Here is a 19,315-nt window from a genome sequence, read left to right as displayed (position 1 = left end):
CAGAACTGGACAAAGACCCCCTTACACAAACTATCTCATATAGAATTATTTATACAGTGGTGAGACCATCTTTCTAGGAGAAGACATTTCACACCTGTATGATGCCACTTGCTTCCTCCCCAAAACCCTCCTTTTCCCTTTATCAATTCCTTCATTCACTTTGTCTCCACTTCCTCCTCTTTCCTCTGTCATCACCCCCAGATCTCACTTTGTGGCAGTGACCTGTTCACTCATATTAGCTGGTTAGCACCTGGCATTAAGATCCTACCACCAGCTGAGGGAGAGCAGCTTCCCTTGCCAGCAAAACAACATTATTGCATTTCTTCTTTGCTCTCGTGTTGAGACAATATATTTAGAAAGTAAAGAAGGGCATCCATGGCTCCTCTGGGCTGGTGTTTTATTGCATGTGCAGACTATTCTGCAAAATGATCTTGACACAATAATAATGCATTAGCCTGGGTCTTCCCCCCCCCCCCCGGTTTATTAGTTGTTCTGTGCTGTTCTGCTACCACTTTATTGTTGTCCGGAGGGGCTACAGAGCAACAAAAGCAGGACAACCCCACCCCCTGCTATGTTTCTGGAATGAAAAGTTATGGGATATACAGTATGAAGCAATAGGACAGTTCCGAAACTTTTGCAGGCACTAACAGTGTTGAAAGTGGGTTGCATATGACTGCCCCATAGCATCATTAGCACAAATCATCATTCTAGCTACAGGTAGGTAGCCGTGTTGGTCTGCCATAGTCGGAATAAAATAAAATAAATCCTTCCAGTAGCACCTTAGAGGCCAACTAAGTTTGTTATTGGTATGAGCTTTCGTGTGCATGCACACTTCTTCAGATACACTTCAGATAGACTTCTGTTTCAGTGTAACTGAAGAAGTGTGCATGCAAACGAAAGCTCATAACAATAACAAACTTAGTTGGTCTCTAAGGTGCTACCGAAAGGATTTTTTTAAAAATTTTTGTTACAAATCATCATGAACGTGCAATGAAAAGGACACCCAGAGAGTCCCAAACTGATGTAAGGACACACATGGACTAAAGCTAAGACTTGTTAATTCCCAGGATCCAACACACAGCGGACTTTAGCCTATGAAAGTCATCCCACCATGTGTGAATTAGCCACTTAGGTGCCACGGGGGTTTTAAGATGTGTCTTTGCCCAGGTGGAGACCCACCTCCAGGCTGTAATAAGGGGGTAGGGGAAAACTTTTCCTGCACCTAGCTTTGCCCAATTTTACAGGATGTGTACAAGGAGAGTAAGGTGAATACCAACAGCTTACATTTGGGTGGAAAAGACCAGAGTGGGCAGTTGAGCCTGATGCTGCTTTAAGATGAACATTACTTGCCTGAGGAACAAATGTGGATTATCAAAGAAACCCAAAGTCTCCAGAGTATTCTCTCTCCCCCGAGAAAACTGCATAAAGGCTTCCCTGACTCCCCACATGCTCCTACTTAAAGAACACCAAAACAACTTTTAGTTCCTTCAAACTAATCCCACACTCCTGTGGGCCAAACTCCCAAAACTTTTCACCACAACGCCTTCATTATATCCATAATTTCATAATAGTCCTTTTTATCAGCAGAAATAATTTTTATTGAGTGGTTTTACAAGTGTTTAAGCAGCTATACTAGAATTAAGACAGTTAAAAACCACACAACCTATGTTTCTATGAACTTTTCCTGTTAATAGACAGTACTCAGTTGTTTTACTGCCAAGTGAGGCCAGAAAGTGTCGCATAACAGAGCGTGTGTGTCGATTTACACATACAGTGCTCGTCATCCATATAAAAATCAAAGTACTGTTTTTGTAAATGAAGAGGTGGTGTTGGGCTACCCATTTTAAAAGCACATTCCCCATTTGCCATTTTATCAAGCAGTAGGGATAGTTCATAAAGCCTACTTGCAGTCCTTATTTTTATAGATTTTAAAAATAGGTTATTGAGTATTATATGTTTTATTTTTTCTGTAAACCCATTCATATGATGAAAAGCAGGGAATACAGTTCTTACGTAAAAAAAGTAAATAAAATGTTACCTTTCGGACCATTAATATCATGCCGTGTCATGTTAGATCAGCTTTGTTCACAGTGCTCATAAAGGTATACCAAGGATTTCAGATACCCTTTGCAAGAAATGTTCTGTAAAGAAGCTCGGATGTGGTACTTGCAAAAGCTGGATCCTGCCACTGCAAACATTATACAAAATTACATGTATTTGCACTATGTATTTATCAGAGATGGCAGAGAGCCAACCTGAGGATGAAAGTCTTGCTCCGTACTACAGAAGGGACCTTGGCCCATAAGAGTTGGCTCCTATGGCTCCTAGCTACCATGTTTTTGCTCCTAAGAGCACCCATATCAGACCCATAATCTGGTGCTGATTTATTTTTTTGCCTCTCCACCATGTTTCAGGGAGAAAGTCTGCTTTTTAAAAAGTCAGGCAACCGGCATGTTTATCTGCATCATTGTATATTCTTTTTAAAAACCTCAAAACCCTATTGCAGCTGGAGATGAGAAGTAGTTTCATTACTGTCACAAGGTCTAGCCAATCAGTATGATGCATCGCCATGTTATTCTGGAAATGGGAAGAATTAACTGCTCTTCAGCTTGACCCTGTGAGGAAGGTTGCATGGCTGGCTAAATATGGATGAACCAGAAGCAAGGCAGGCTTTGCAAACCATCTTTGCCTGACTGTGCAGTCTAATTATCTGGGATTTTAATGATATGTCCCAGAATGTTTGTGTGCTTTTCCCCCAGCAATAAACTTTAAATTTCAAACTAATACTGTACTATGCAAAAGCTTTTTTTTTATTATTACTCAACACAATTCAATGAGGAAATTAATTCAAAAGAGGAAAAAAGCACCACTGTTGACAATCTTAAGCTAAACGCAGCCAGATGGAATGGGACGCATAGAATAGGCTGTTTATGGAAACAAACAAATAAAACAAGTCTTTGTCACAGCATGGCCCTCAAACTCATCTTAACTGTTTCGTAAAATTCAAATTCTCTTTTATTATGGAGTTTGAGCATCCTTTGAATTTGTGTTCTGGTCACTGACGTTTTAGAAGATGGTTCCATTACTAATAGAAAATAAATTTAGACAGCATTTCCTGATTCACGCATACATACATATGTAAAAGATAAAGTAAAGGACTCCTGGATGGTTAAGTCCAGGCAAAAGTGACTATGGGGTGCGGCACTCATCTCGCTTTAGGCCAAGGGGGCCGGTGTTTGTCCACGGACAGCTTTCTGGGTCATGTGGCCAGCATGACTAAACTGCTTCTGATGCAAGAAGATGGACGTGATGACTATTGAAATGACAATTTGGGTCAAAAAGTGACCAATTTTGGACAAAAAGTGAATATCTCTACAGAAACTATTCAGGAATCGACACAGGAATCTATTTTGATATGGCAAACTGTGGAGAACGCGAGGGAGAAAGTTGTTGTTGCTGAACCTAAATACAAGTGGAGAGGGAGAGAGCCCCAGTTTTACAGAGGCAATTTGATGATTATAAGTTGTTGCCTTCTATGAGTGAATTCAGAGAAAGTCAGATTTTGAGGATTGGAGCCCTGCTTGGACTGGAGAAGGAAAGTTGGATAGATCCCCTCATGCAGGGATTTATTGACCTTTGGGACCTGGACCTGGGTCAGGAGGAGATTGGAGTTGTGGGGATCTTCAGATTTGGAGAGATTTTGAATCACGTCCTGAAATATCTTTTGGATTTTAGTTTTAACTACGGAGATTTGGCTGACCTGTCGAGAAGGAATAAAAACATTGCTAGGTCGGAGCTTCCCCGAGATCTACTCTTCAGCATCAAAGGAAGGAAATTAAGAACAAGATCAGCAGAAGACAAAGTAAAGTGCATGTATAAATATGAAGAAGACATGCAGAAGGGACTTGGAAAAGAGTTAAGAGCCTCGGACAGAAGATCACCAGGTTGATGGACTATATGGAATTGACGGAAATGACTGGCAGAATCCGAGACCAGGGAGAAGAGACGGTGGAAGAAGATTGGAAAAAGTTTAAAGTTTATTTATAGAAATATTGTAAAATTAATGAGTGTTAGAAAAACATTGGAATGAAATTATATGGCTTTAGTAGAAATGTTATAAGGAGTTAAGCATAAATAAGTATTATAGTATATTAATGGAAAATAAGGTTAAAATAAGTCAAGATAATTATAAGACAGAAAATAGAGAAAGATGGAAAGGAATTGCTGAAACAATTAATAGAATTGGAATACAAAAAGGGAGGTGAGAGGAGGTCGAGGAAACAAGGGAATGAAGGATAAGACATGGAAATGGTATGATGTATGTTTTTAAACTGTTTTTGTTCTGTTTTGTTTAAGTTTAATGTGTTAATGTTGCGTTGTGTATATTGTAATGTATTGTTTTTTCTTTCTTTCACTTTTTCTTTTTTTTCTTTTCTTTTTCTTCTTTTTTTGTAAGGTTTAAAAGTAATAAATATTATTTTAAAAAATAAATAAACTGCTTCTGGTGCAATGGGACACCGTGACAGAAGCTAGAGCACACAGAAATGCTGTTTACCTTTCTCTGACTATTTATCTACAGTACTTGCACTGGTATGCTTTCAAACTGCTAGGTTGGCAGAAGCTAGGACAGAGCAACGGGAGCACACCCTGTCACAGGGATTCGAACCGCCAACCTTCTGATCGGCAAGCCCAAGAGGCTCAGTGGTTTAGACCACAGCGCCACCAGCGTCCATACATATGTATGTGAGAGTGGGGGTGAGGTCCAGAGTAGGTCTTGATGTGCTTTACATGTAATATTTCCAGAATATTGAGGGAACACTTTTAGACTGTAACCCTACACCCATTAACCTCAAAGCTCTCTTGAACTCCGTATTTACCGGAGATGCAGGAAAAGGACATGTTCAATTCACCATGTGTAATTTGCTACTTCAAAAACGAATAGGGAAGTTGCATTAAAGTGAGAAAGAAACGGTTTCTTTGACATACACATTAATGAGTACCAGCATCTCATGAATATTAATCTAGTCACAGTTCTTACCCATATTGTGAAAACGTGGCACCACATGATGTAGCCGCTGTCAGAACATTGGACAAATGCTATTGAAGCCAATGCACAATGGAAGCCCAATGCCATGAAATTAATATTACTGAAATCATAATGCTGCTGGCTCCAGAATACATGCATATCAATTTCTGATTGGAGTAATATATGAATGATCAATATTCTGGAAAGGTGACATTCCACAGAGCAGATACTGATTCATTTTGTGGTATTTTCTAATCAGTATATTGAAGAATGCTGTTGAATCCAATTCACAATGGGAATACTGTATGCTATGAGATGATATTATTGAAGTCATGTGTTTGGACATGAGGTAAACCTCAGATCCAACACAACATATTTTTATTTGCATTCAATCTGAAGCCTTCAAGCCCCAGCTAATTTTTAAAAGCAACTTTTCTGTGGCCCAAATTATTTATTGGAAGAGGCACTGAAGCAAATCTAATATAGTTCAAAGATGCAAATACATTTGGCAAATGTAAGTGTTTTTGTTTAAGAACAGTCTAATGGGGATTCATATTGGCAACAATTTTTAATAAAATAATGCTTTCCATTCCTATATATAAGGGAAACAAATCAATCATTGTTCCTTTGATGCCAATGGAAAATTAGTGAGCTCTTTGGAAATGGAGACGTTTATATGCTGCAATCTGCCTGCAATTCTCATACTGGTCAAAATGACAAAAAAGTAGTATAAGATCTGATCTGAAGTGATGGAAAAGGCAGCCTGCCCACAGTATAGGAGGCATGTAGAACGTAGCAAAGAAGCAGGCAGCTCAGTCTTGAACTAATTTCTCCATCGGGTACATACTGGATTTATTTATTTTTATCTATTCAGCAATGAGATCCTATTAGTTTTCTAAAATTATGATGGAAAGGAAAGGACAGATAAATTTATTCTTGCAAGAGAATTAAATGGCACATTAGGGACTTCAAAGAGAAGAAAACGGCACACAATACAAGCCGATAAATATTCCAGGGCATCAAACTACAACACGTCCCATTTGGTGGAACAGCAACTTATACCACAGCAACCCTAGAACTGTCGGTAGTATGATTTATTGAAGGAAAGTATGACTGTAGCCCTGGGCATAAAAGCCAGGCCCTTGGAAAGGATAAAAAGTTCAAAGGCAAATAAAATACTTAAAACACCCAGAGCCTCCATTTTCTAACATAACTGAGAGGTAGATGGCTCAGGGGCTTCCTTTGCACGGTCAGCTCTGGCATAAAGCTATTCTGCAGCATGAACTGATTTCTCTTAGGGCCACAAAAGCAAGGTGCAGATAGCAGGTATCAGTAGTTCCTCTGGACTGTTAAATGCGACAATTTCCCCACCTAACCAGTTCATCACTCTACTCTCCATTTTATAGATAACACATGGTCAAAATGTTGGCTGCAAACCAGCTTCCTGTCAAAACTTCGCTTTAGCAAAGACAAAAATGGTCTGAAGGCCACTGATGTTCCATTTATATATTCCAATCACAACCACTTACTTTTAGTTATGGGGCAGGGCTCCAACCTAGTAGATTCACCACCCCATGATCTTTTTTTCTCAGTTAAAACATTGTTTATAAAATTTCATTCTAAACTAGGGATGGGAAACCAATGTCCTTCGATGTTGCTGGACTATAACTCCCATCATCACTGACCACTGGCCATTCTGAATAGGACTAATGGAAACTATGCTTCAACATCATATCCCTGTTTCACAAGGATCATAGAATCATAGGACCTAAGAGTTGGAAGGGGCTCCCAAGGAAAATCTAGTCCAACCACCTGCGGTGCAGCAATCTCAATATGAAGTCACCCATCCAATTTGAAACCATACTGGACCCTGCTTAGCTCTGCAAATGTGCTAGTGGTTAAATTGCTGGATACTTACTCCTTCTTGAAACATGATGACCGACACTAACACTTAATGCAGTACAGTGGTACCTCGGGTTAAGTACTTAATTTGTTCCGGAGATCCGTACTTAACCTGAAACTGTTCTTAACCTGAAGCACCACTTTAGCTAATGGGGCCTCCTGCTGCTGCTGCGCTGCCAGAGCACGATTTCTGTTCTCATGCTGAAGCAAAGTTCTTAACCTGAAGCACTATTTCTGGGTTAGCGGAGTCTGTAACCTGAAGCGTATGTAACCCGAGGTACCACTGTACTGCAGATATGAGTAAGGAGAGAATTGGCCCCCCTTTTTCTAGGTGTTAAACAATTATGTTAAGGCAATCAAAATTGTACTGAACTTCCACTCCAAAGGATGGCATTGTTAAAATGTGTGCAGCCTGGGTCACCCAAGTCAACAAGTAATGCAACTTCCAAGTCAGTTGTCTTCCACTTAATTTTTTTTTTGGTCATTTCAATGTCCAATCAATGTCCCCTGGATTGGCCCATAATTTAAAGACTAATCTTTAAATGTTTGTGATTTGTGTGTCAGAAGAAAGCTACATACTTTGGATCACTTCACAAGTGGTGAAAAAGCATCTTTTTCACTGCAGGTACACAGATCAGGAGGAACACACACACATATGTCACATCAATCTCTATATAGAAAAAAGTTGGATGTTAACACATCACTGGTATTTGCTAATTCTTCTTTCCTAAGTGGAACACCTTCATTTCTACCTGTTGAAGTTCATTTTATTCTTGTCAGCCCAGCGTTTCACTTCATGGAGATCATTTTTTAAAAACTCTGTTTTCTAAAGCGGCTGCAATCATAGTTAATACTGACTTGTTTACAGTCAAATTACTTCCTGTTACCCTTCACAAAGTGACAGGTAAATACCCTTGCACTAAATTGATTAGATAGGTTTGCTCTGTTCAACATCTGTGCTTTGGAAGCACTTATCACATTACCTAATAGAGCTGATTATTGATGGACATGCTATTCAAGCATGGCATTAGCTCATATCTGTTGTAACTAATTACCTTGTACCTGGCAAAAATTCAGCTCAGACAACCGACTCCGCAACTAAAAATCTACTGGGATTTTCAGGTGTTTCATGAATACTGCAATGTATTAAGGGTGATATCAACTCTATTATTATACACCGGGCCCAAGGACAATGAGGATAAATAGGGGGAGGGGGAGGGAACATAAATTGTGATAAATAGTGTCTTAATTGGAAAGTAATTTAACTGGAGGTTTGGAACCAACTGAAAAAAGTGTAAATGAGACAGAAACCATTACAAGTATATTAGTGTAGCCTCATTAGAGCATGTGACTTAAGGACAGGTTCTGTGCATAACTGCGATTCAAGTTTTGTAGAAACCCATAAAAACAGCAGCAACATCTTTGTGGTCCTTATGGATGAAAAGACGTGTTTGAAAGCATGTCAGCAACTGCTGATATATTCAGAACCAAGATGATGGCTGATTTCAGTGATTAAGAATAGAGCTTTGGGACCTTGGTTTGGGGCCCTTCCCTTGGCTAGCAAACCTAGAAGAAACAATGCAAAACACTACCCTCAACACCACAGAATTATGCCAATTAATTTATGCAAACCTCAATTTCTGCAATTATGTCACAGAATCCAGCTTCTCTCAGTGCAGAACTCGGAATGACTGGATGCATAGTTTTAATTCATGTATTCGTTTTAAGACTGGATTAGACTCGGCGTTCTCTATATGCTCACTTTATCTTTGCAATTTAGGTGTCCCCAAAAGTCAAGTATAGTCCCACGATCTTAAATCTTAACTGCAACCTTAAATAAATGCAGTTGGTATCAATGGAATTTAAACACAAGATTGTTTAGGATTAGAGATTTTTGCTGTGCCTTAACTTCACTGCAGTGCTGAGGAAAGGCAAGTTCACAGAGCCAAACAAGGGATTGTTTGAGGATCTGTGCAGAGCCGGGCAGGTGGTGAAACAGCCACGCAATTGCTTCCTCACATCCCTTAGACTTGGATCCCAAAGGGGCTTGCGAACAAATGCACGTACCCTGCTATTCACAGAGTTCTTGATGAATGAAGAATGCGTCCCTAAACAGAGCTCCCTTGAATGAATTAAAATACTGCACTTTGGTAACCAGGAGCAATAGGTTTCGAAACAGAAATCAGTGGGAACCAGTGCATGCATAACAGCAACTTTCCTCCTTTGAAAAGCGATTATTTCTAATTGCCAAATGTATCCCTTTTAACGAAGTTTTGCAAGGCAGTTGTAATTTTTTATTTTTTAAAGTCAAGCATGTGTTCAGAAATGTGCCACACTCTTGGATCCACTTCACAACTCCTTTGCACAATTTATAGTGCCACAGCTTAATCATTTTTGGCAGCTTTAGAAAGCCTAACTCATTTGGAGATACCTTAGGAATTAATGCATCATTTCAAAAGCTACTATTTAAAAAAAATCTCCATCCTTCACATTTAATGTATTGGATAAGCTGCCTGTTCTTTTCTCCTCTTCCCAAAGTTCTGAGTTGGGTGCATTCCACGGCATTTATTCACCACCAAAATAGTCTGAAGAATGTATGCTACATACCATGAGCCTGGTGGGGTATGGGCCACATACTTCAGCTTAATTTTTAAATATTTGCAGAGGGAACACTGCACAATGCTGAAAAATCTGAACAGGCATGGCCTATACTATATATTCATCAAATGGAAGAAGCATGGCTTTTTTGAGCGGAAACAAGGACAGGCAGGTCTGAGTACAGAAAATAAAAATACTGACTTTGATAAATTCCTGAGATAACGAAAACCTAGCTTTGCTCATTATGAAGCTGCATATTGTTAGGCTGGATGTTCTAAAAGATTTTTTCAAAAGAGTTGATGGTTTATATGGGCTGTGGGGTGTTTTCTGAATCGATCTTTATAAAGTTTGGCAGGAAAACTGAAGGATGGAAAGGAGAAGAGGAATGACAACATATAGTGAATTGGTGCCTCCAAGGGACTCAATGGCTTAAATTGTAATCCTTATCAGAAACAGAAAAAAAGGTCACACAATAGTGATTCAGTGCCTCTAAGGCAAGCAGTTGTTTAAACCGTAATCCTCTGTTCTGGCATCTAAGTATCCAGCGAGATACAGACAGGAGAGATTACAAAATCCGAATTAACACCAAGGCTGTGAGATATGTAGTATTTCTGCCAGTTGTGTGTTATTTGTTAGCATAATAATCTCAGTTTTAGAAAGGCCAACTAAGTGAGATAATGTGGTGGTACTCCAGGAATGTGTTGGGCGTGACAGGGACAGAAATTTCAAACTGGATGGCAGCTCCCAGACAATCATCTGTAGCATCACATTTTGGTGCCATGCATGCTATAGCCCACAAGCAGGTGTGTTTGAAGCCTCATGGCAATGTGACTCATGGCAATGTGGTCACTACTACTAAACACAATTCTGTATAATCAGAGCTCTGCATTACAGCTTTGACAACTGTGGGATCAGTCAAATCACATGGGTTGTTCCTAAGCCTGTGCTAGACTCATTCCAGGATGTTGATACCAGAACTAAATCACGCAACCTTGAACATCCATGTGCTTGGGATGACAGGATGGATGCCTGGAGGCAGCAATGGGCTGGGTGACATCCAATAAAATGAAGTTGAGGCACTACAAAATGGAGGGACTACTAATGGGTGGTTTCTGGATTTAGGAATTGGGTACGTGGCCTGTTCCTGATGGAGCCACACACCGCCTGAAGAAGTAGTCAGAGATACTCCTGGAGCCAATGCAGTCACTTGAAGCCAGGTGGCGTCAGTGGTGAGGAGCCTAGATTTACCCATTTAAGAACAGATTAGCTTGCTAGAACTACAGTCACCTTCCTCACTGTAAGTATATTATTGAAAAAGCATCAATGGCTAAAGGTGTGTTTCAACTTCCCCCTTCTCCAGAGATATTTTTCTAGAAAAAGAGGTGCCGGAACTCACCATGAATGCCTCCCTTGTTCTCTTATAATGGCAATGGTGCCCACCTGAGAGGTGCTGGAACTGAGTTCCGGTGAGTTCCGGCTGGAAAAAAACCCTTCCCTTCCCCCATGATGTCCTATTGTCAACTGCTGGGTGGTAAATTTGGGCCACCAGCCCATTTCATTTTAACAAGGTCTACAGAACAAAACAAGTGTACGCCATTCAGTTCTAAGTATAGGGTGGTATTCAACTAAGTTTTACTCAGAGTTCACTTGCTGAAATTAATGAACATGACCAAAATAGGTCCACCAATTTCAGTGGGTCTACTCCAAGGAAAACACAGCTGACTGCCACCCATGGGGCTGACATTACCGTATGCGATACTCAGAAAGACCCTGCTTTCTATCTACATAAATTGCAAAGTTTAGATCACCATGCAAACATGTGCTGATACAAAGTGACTGATCTGTGAGCAATATAATGCCTACTTTACATATAACAGATGTCTGTGGTGACATGGGGCACATTAGTTGCATGTTTATATTAAAGAGGAGGCGCGTGCTCGCTATTTTACATAGGGGAGTTGTGGGAAAGATCTCAAGTGCACAATGGTGAGGTAAAAAATGATAAATATTTGCAAATGTTTATTCAGGTGCCATGAAAAGTACACGGCTGAAAAAAGAGAAGGGAACAGCAGATACAAATGTGCCTGGGATAAGTTTCAGTGATGCCTCTCATTTGGATGACAGCAGAACTGAGCCACAGACACACCAGAATGGAAATATTTAAAGAGCAATGCAGAATTTCTCATATACAGTTTCCTTTCAGTGCTAAACAAAGTTGAAGATCATGGTCCATTGTCATGACGACAGGCACAATTCTCCAGGATAGATGAGGAGAGGGAAGGAAAGATGCCAGCATCAACAATATTCCCTCTGAGGAATGGTTCGCTTCTTGCACATATTTTGGCAAGAAATGTGAAATCTTGTGTATGTGTGCGGTTTTCTTTTTAAAGGAACCCACACTGCTGTGTTTATCCCTCAAAAATTGGGAAATCTGACCTCATAGAAAAGGAGTTCATGAGCACAAGCTGAAGACATGGGACAAGGGGAAGCAAAGCCCTGGAATAAATGTCAAATATAAATCGAATAGCAGTATTTGCTCACAAACATTTCAAAGGACAGGGTGAAAAAAATCTCAATTAATAATAATAATGTATTATTTAAATGCCACCCATCTGACTGGGTTGCCCCAGCCACACTGGGTGGCTTTCATCAAATTAAACACATTAAGCACAGCAAAACATCAAACATTAAAAACTTCCCTATATGGGACTGACTTCAGATGCCTTCAATTTCATTATAAATATCATTATTTCAATTGTTGTTTTACCTGAAAGTTGAAGGCTATGAAATCTACGGCCGGCCCACTTTATCACATATATGGAATCCTTTATTGACACAATAGCCATGTTCCCATTAAGTACAAAACAGTGCTCACTTGCACATGCTGTTATTTTGCTTTCTCAATCTTAGGTTTGCCCACACTTCCCCATTAGGCATTCCAATGATTTAGCCTTCGGGCCTAATTGGATGTGAGCATTCTTAAAAAAAAATATATGCAGTGATTCGTATACAAAGCAGGGATGTGTTGGAGGCTTAACTTTTAACAATAAAAGGAGTGTGTTGTGCTGGCCAGAGCCCTCTGTTGTGCAGGAAGCTGGCCAGAGGCTCTTGATACTCACATTGAGGCACTAGGGAAAATACTTCTATCCTTGAGGGGTTTTGAGAATAGCTAATATTAGCAGGTGACGCAGGTGGCGCTGTGGGTTAAAGCCTCAGCGCCTAGGGCTTGCCGATCGAAAGGTCGGCGGTTCGAATCCCTGCGGCGGGGTGCGCTCCCGCTGCTTGGTCCCAGCGCCTGCCAACCTAGCAGTTCGAAAGCACCTCCGGGTGCAAGTAGATAAATAGGGACCGCTTACCAGCGGGAAGGTAAACGGCGTTTCCGTGTGCGGCTCTGGCTCTGGCTCTGGCTCTGGCCAGAGCAGCGATGTCACGCTGGCCACGTGACCCGGAAGTGTCTCCGGACAGCGCTGGCCCCTGGCCTCTTAAGTGAGATGGGCGCACAACCCCAGAGTCTGTCAAGACTGGCCCGTACGGGCAGGGGTACTTTACCTTTTTACCTTTAATTTTAGCATTTTTAATAATAAGCTGTTTTGAGATTCTTTGATTGGACTATTGCCATTTTAGCTTGCCATATTACTTTGCATTTCTTATTTTATTGTATTTAATTTTCTTTATGAATTTCTGTCAATGGGATATAAATTGTGTAAATAAATAAAAATATAGGTAGGGTATTTTTTTAAAAGTTGATGCATCCAGCAGAATATTAATACTTCCATATCTGGTATCTTAATCCTAGTAAAAGGTAAAGGTACCCCTGCCCGTACGGGCCAGTCTTGACAGACTCTAGGGTTGTGCGCTCATCTCACTCTAGAGGCCGGGAGCCAGCGCTGTCCGCAGACACTTCCGGTCACATGGCCAGCGTGACAAGCTGCATCTGGCGAGCCAGCGCAGCACACGGAATGCCGTTTGCCTTCCCGCTAGTAAGCAGTCCCTATTTATCTACTTGCACCCGGGGGTGCTTTCGAACTGCTAGGTTGGCAGGCGCTGGGACCGAGCGACGGGAGCGCACCCCGCCACGGGGATTCGAACCGCCGACCTTTCAATCGGCAAGTCCTAGGCGCTGAGGCTTTTACCCACAGCGCCACCCGCGTCCCCATCTTAATCCTAGAGTTCACCAATTTATATGAGCAACTCATGTGTCTATAAAAAAATAAAAAAATTCTAACAGTACAAAACTAGAAGCAATTCTATTACAACTCTTGCACAAATTAAGAGTGGATAAAAGGGACACATTCCAGAATCTGGATCTAAACAATAGACAAACAGGGCCAAGACCTCCACATCCATTGGTAGGAAAGTAAGTAGTTAATATTCAGGAACTACTTTGACTTGGGATCCAGCTTTATTATTTCTAAAGATGGTTTTTTATCTACACTGCCTTGCAAGCAGAGTGTTTTGGAGTTGTGACACTTACTTATTCCCAAGCTATAATCAAGCTATTTCTTTACAGCATGTATAAATAATTACATGGGGAGAAGTTGCTATTGGTTACAAAGCTAAATCCTTGCTTACACATTCTTCAGGAATAGGATGTCAGCATGCAGACATCCAGGTTTCTACAGCTACTTCACCGCACACAGCTACTCCCTGCCCCACAAGCCAAATAATTATTTATAAAGAGAAAGGTGATTTTTACACTATAAAAGCAGAGTTTAAACTGGATTCTTATTTCACAGAGGCATATTACCAAACATGATCTGTCGTGATACGCAACACCTTTGACAAGTATTGGCAAGTGCCCCGACAGCATTCTTTTTCCAGCTCCATCACATTATAAAGAATGAATGGCTGTATAGTGTTAGGAGGGCTGACACCATAAGCCTGACAGCCTCTGCATATCGTCACTTGGTGATAACTTTGTCAAGCAGACGTCACTCGCAGCTGCGGTGGAGGGTGTTCAAATCAGAGCAACAACTTAAAAACAACAACCAAGAAACAGCAGCATTCCCAAGGATGTGAAATAGCTATCACTCATCTATTGCTGAGTTTTAAAAAATGAAGCAGGTATCACTGAGGTCAATAAAGCTATTAACAGTGTCAAGACATTAACGTCTCTCAGAACGCTAGAACTGGGGTTATCCAACAAAACTGAGTATCAGTGGAAGTATCCTTCCCTGCCCCAGACAAAACACATAATTAACAAATGAAAATCAACACACAATGGTGGCCACTTGATTAGAAAGCTATGAAGAGCATTAGGAAATTCATGATGGATGGGCCTTTCAGAGACAATAAGCCACAACAGCTACAGAGAACCTTTACATACATAGCAGCAACATACTCTGAATACTAGATGCAGAGAATGAAATGCTCTCACTTCCCAGCAGGCAAGTCTGACTGGCCACTATTAAGAGTGAGATACTGTAGTATTATTTATGTATTTGATTTATCTGTCACAGCTGTCTCAAGGAAATTAACAGCAATAAAATCCATGAAAATACAGCGTTTAAAATCAATGACAAACTAAAAGTGAATGGCCACTAATTAATAAATAAAAGTACCCTTTCCACACACAACGAAAATATCATCCGGAATAGTTGCAAAAAAGTTTTCATCTGTTAGCATTGGCACTAAGCAAGCTTCCCTGTGAAGACCATTCCACATATTTTGGAATATGTTGCTACCCTTTGGAATTCTCCTAGAGGAGATGGCTTTTGATGATAATTTGAGGGCCTGGGTAGGCATGTATGAGGTAAAGCTGGTCCATGAGGTATTATGAAAGGCTTTGTTGACTAAGACCAACACTTTTAAATAAGTTTGGATTTTTGCTATATGAATAGAATATGTTCTGCATACCTCTTAACAAATGAACAAAGGTATCATTCAAACAAATTTAGACTTCACTCAACAGGAAATATTCCAAATTATAATCAAAGATTTACAGCTCATCCTGAGAATTCCTCTCAGAGGCCCTGAGTGATATAGGCTGGCCTTTGCTTACAGGCAGACTTCCAACCTAACACAGCTACTCACCGGCAACAGGACACACAGAACAGTGACAGTGACAGGGATTACAACCACAGAAAAGTGTCCTATATAGAGAGGCAGATTATTGGCCCATTTAGCTAAGTATTGTCTACACTGACTGGTAGTTGCTCTCCAAGGTTTCAGATAAAAGTCCTCTTCTTACCTGAAGGTGTCAGGAACAGAACTTGGGGGTTCTAGGCATGCAGATCATCTACTCTAAATGAAAATAAAAGGGAGCATAAGTTCGCAGTAAGCCTTTAATATAAAAGCTAAGAACATTCCTTACATAAAGGATATGAAATAAATAGTACATATTAAATGAAAATATGCTTTCTAAAATCCTTATAAGTACAGCTTATATGAATTTTGTTTCAATATGTATTCATCCAGAAGACATGGAGGGCAATAGGAAGAAACTATAGGATGCTCCTTTACAGATGACACATTTATGAAAATGAAACATCCCTCTGGAACCAAATCAATGTTTGTTTGTTTTTAAAAACCCTATAGACCAAACCAAACTATATAGTTCTCTGGCTGAGGTAATTTGAAGAGAACAGTTCCGCAGTTTAAGAACTTTCTTTTGCCTCCAGGCATGAATAGCATTTGAGTGGCAAGGTGACTGACAGACAAGGCGGCTAAAGGATTGTTCTTCGTGGAGAAAAGCATTCTGGAGACATTGGATCACAACGTGTTATTGTCACACCAAATTCTGTTTACTATTTCTCTTCCAATTTCCATAATCAATTTGCCTGCATGACTAAATTGAGGATTCGCTCAGTTATCTTGATTCACAGCGTCAAGCCTGCTTTGGAAGTAAACAAGGGAATCATATGCTTCCATGTGATTTTCAAAGAGCAATTTGGTTTCTGTGCCTGCCAGTAACATAAGGATGCCAAGCCAATAAAACTTACCCACAAGGCAGAACACACAAATCAAAATTAGAAGTTTGTGTTACTGCAGATACTCTCCCTACATAGCACCCGTGATTTCAGAAAATTTATGAGGAAAACACAGACCCCCCTCCCCTCCTTATGTTTCAAACTATGCAATACTCCTCAACCAAATCTTATAGGCAACAAATTTAAGAACGTAACAATAGCCCTGCTGGACCAAACTAATGGCGCATCTAATCCAGAATCCTGTTCCCACAGTGGCCAGCCCTTGGGAAGCCTGCAAGCAGGGGCTGATTGCAATTCTCCCCTCCTGAAGTTTCCAGTAACTGCTATTCAGGAGCATATGGCCTGTGACTATGGAGACAGAGTAAAGCCATCATGGCTGATAGCCACTGATATTCTTATACTTCCAGTCTCTTTGTTCAGGTGCCACAAAACTGTTTTGCTGCAACAGACTAACATCACTACTCCGAGTGGCAGAAAAATACATATTCTTAAAAGCACACACTGTCTGCAAATCACTTTCATTTTGAATATAAATCAGGCCTTTAAAAACCTTGCTGCTATTCTAGGTTCCATCTCACTGAAGTCTCTTTGCTCACGCTTACAGACACTGGGAATAGTTTCATATTACTGGCTCAAGTTTTATCAAATTTAGCAAAACGTTTAGTGGATTATACCTGGGTGAAAGCCAATGGGGTACATCCACCAGCAGGATAAATTTCCTCCCCCTCCCAGTGTCCCAAAAATCAGCTTTAGTACAGTTTGGGGACGATCTGGGGGATGCACAATGGACTATAAAAGGGGAAGGGGTGCTGATATTCCCCACTGTTCTTATTTTATGCCCACTCCTACATGATTTCAGTCATTAAAGTTAAATAAAATTTACCTGCTGGTAAACATGCTTTGGAGCTGTAAATAAAGAGGCCATCCAACTAAAAATAGCTATCACCACAGTCCTAAGTCATCTGCTAAGAAAAATGAGACTTACCTTCCCTGTAGCCTGAGAGCACAGCTGAAGTTAATTTTTCTGATGTGCCTGTTACACTCACCCACCTTCCCTTAAAAAGCATGGCTTGCAGTAGCTATTTTTGCAGCCTATGGGGTATTACCAAATGCAGTTTGGGTTCAATGTGATTTTGCATTGATTTAATTAAGTTAATTAAATTTATCTGCCGAGTTTTGTGAATAAAATAGGCAGAAGGTAGAACACCGAAAAAACAAATTGTTGTTGAACACATGTTTCATGGTAATCCGGCATTCTGCTATGGCTAGACATAAAAAAAGGGAAAGTGGGAGTACCTCAGGTTAAGAACTTTACCTCAGGATGAGAACAGAAATCGCGTGGCGGCAGTGGGAGGCCCCATTAGCTAAAGTGGTACCTCGGGTTAAGAACTGTTTAGGTTAAGAACGGACCTCCAGAACAAATGAAGTTTGTAACCAGAGGAAGGCACCAGTGGGTTCTGACTGTCAGTTGCCACGTGACTGGTGTACAAGATGTGGGAGGAAGGAAGACACAAAGGCCACTCCATCCCATAAGACCAGTGGGAGTTCAGCCTGGCCATAATAAATACAGTGGTACCTCTGGTTAAGAACTTAATTCGTTCTGGAGGTCCGTTCTTAACCTGAAACCGTTCTTAACCTGAGGTAACACTTTAGCTAATGGGGCCTCCTGCTGCCGCCATGCCGCCAATGTTCTCATCCTGAGGTAAAGTTCTTAACCTGAGGTACTACTTCTGGGTTAGTGGAGTTTGTAACCCGAGGTGTTTATAACCCAAGGTACCAGTGCACACAAATGTCTGTTTACAATGCACCTCTTGTCCTGGTATTTTCAGAACAATCCTATCACATCTGCCTGTCCCCTCCATCTCTCTTATGTCCCTTGAATGGTTAAGCCTGGGGACAGGTCCGTGCCTTATTAAAAGAAGACACTCTACCCCTTTACAAAGATGCCTTCAAACATGACAACCCAGTCATGTGGGAATCCCTTGCAGATGACCACAGTGCCTGGAGACAGACAGTCGTCGTGTGACCGGAGAAGGAATGACCACTGGGAGGAGAAATGCCATGGTACATCTGCAACAGCACAACCAGACGCCTTCATCTGCCCCAGCTGCAACAAAACATGTCTCTCCTGTATTGGTCTCTACAGCCACAGCTGGCACTGCAACCTTCCTACAGTTTGACTTCACACCCAAAGGCACACTGCTCCATTGTCTCCCGAAACAGATGGATGCCAACAACTCCTTCTACAACTAAACAGAATTGCCACTGTTCATTTTCTGAACCAGTTTTTCTAGTTGCCTTATAGTCCCTAAATGCCCACTGTTAGCAGCTTGAATAGCTTCCCTCTCTTCAGCCCCGTAACGCAGAACTCATATTCAAAATTATTAATGCAAGTCTGAAAACTCTAATTGAATTAAGAGGTAATCAACCTAGGTTATTTAATCAGTAGCCAATCTTGAATATATGTCCACGGCTTTTCTATGAGGCCATATAGATTTGCCCAGTCTGTGAGTTTTCTAAAGATGTGATCATTCTTGTCTACACATTTATTTATCTGTGGCTTGGAACACAGAAACACATCTAGCGTATTGTGAGGTAAGACAGCCTCCTAGTGGCCATATTTGAATCTCTCTGGCAACAGTGCAAGTGCACATACTTCAAACAGAATGCTTTAGTTCCAACAACACTTCCTTCCAAAAATGTTATTTCCGACTTCCGGGTCGGCGCCATCGCCGAATGGCGGACTCCCTCCGAGCTCCGGAGGGAGTCGGCTGGGTAGGGGTCGGGTCCTGCCGTGCCGGCGACGCGGGGACCCTCAAAAACCATGGGCGGAGATGCCCATGGACTTGGTGACTCGGCG

The 19,315-nt window shown here is 41.0% G+C and overlaps 1 protein-coding gene across 1 annotated transcript in view; it reads right to left on the bottom strand.

Annotated features, from left to right (window-relative positions):
* MID1 (midline 1) overlaps positions 1-17,398 on the bottom strand; it is a 277,703-nt gene extending 260,305 nt beyond the window's left edge. The window contains exons 1-2 of the mRNA XM_079972692.1: positions 17,339-17,398; positions 15,717-15,769 (exon numbers count right to left, since the gene is read on the bottom strand). The gene's annotated coding sequence lies outside the window, so the exon portion shown is untranslated. The remainder of the gene's footprint in view (positions 1-15,716; positions 15,770-17,338) is intronic.
* Positions 17,399-19,315: the final 1,917 nt, after the last annotated feature.

Source organism: Podarcis cretensis (assembly GCF_951804945.1).
Source record: "Podarcis cretensis genome assembly, chromosome: 4".
NCBI lineage: Eukaryota > Metazoa > Chordata > Lepidosauria > Squamata > Lacertidae > Podarcis > Podarcis cretensis.
The sequence above is the reverse complement of the archived record's forward strand: the minus strand, read 5'-3'. Positions and strand labels throughout refer to the sequence as shown.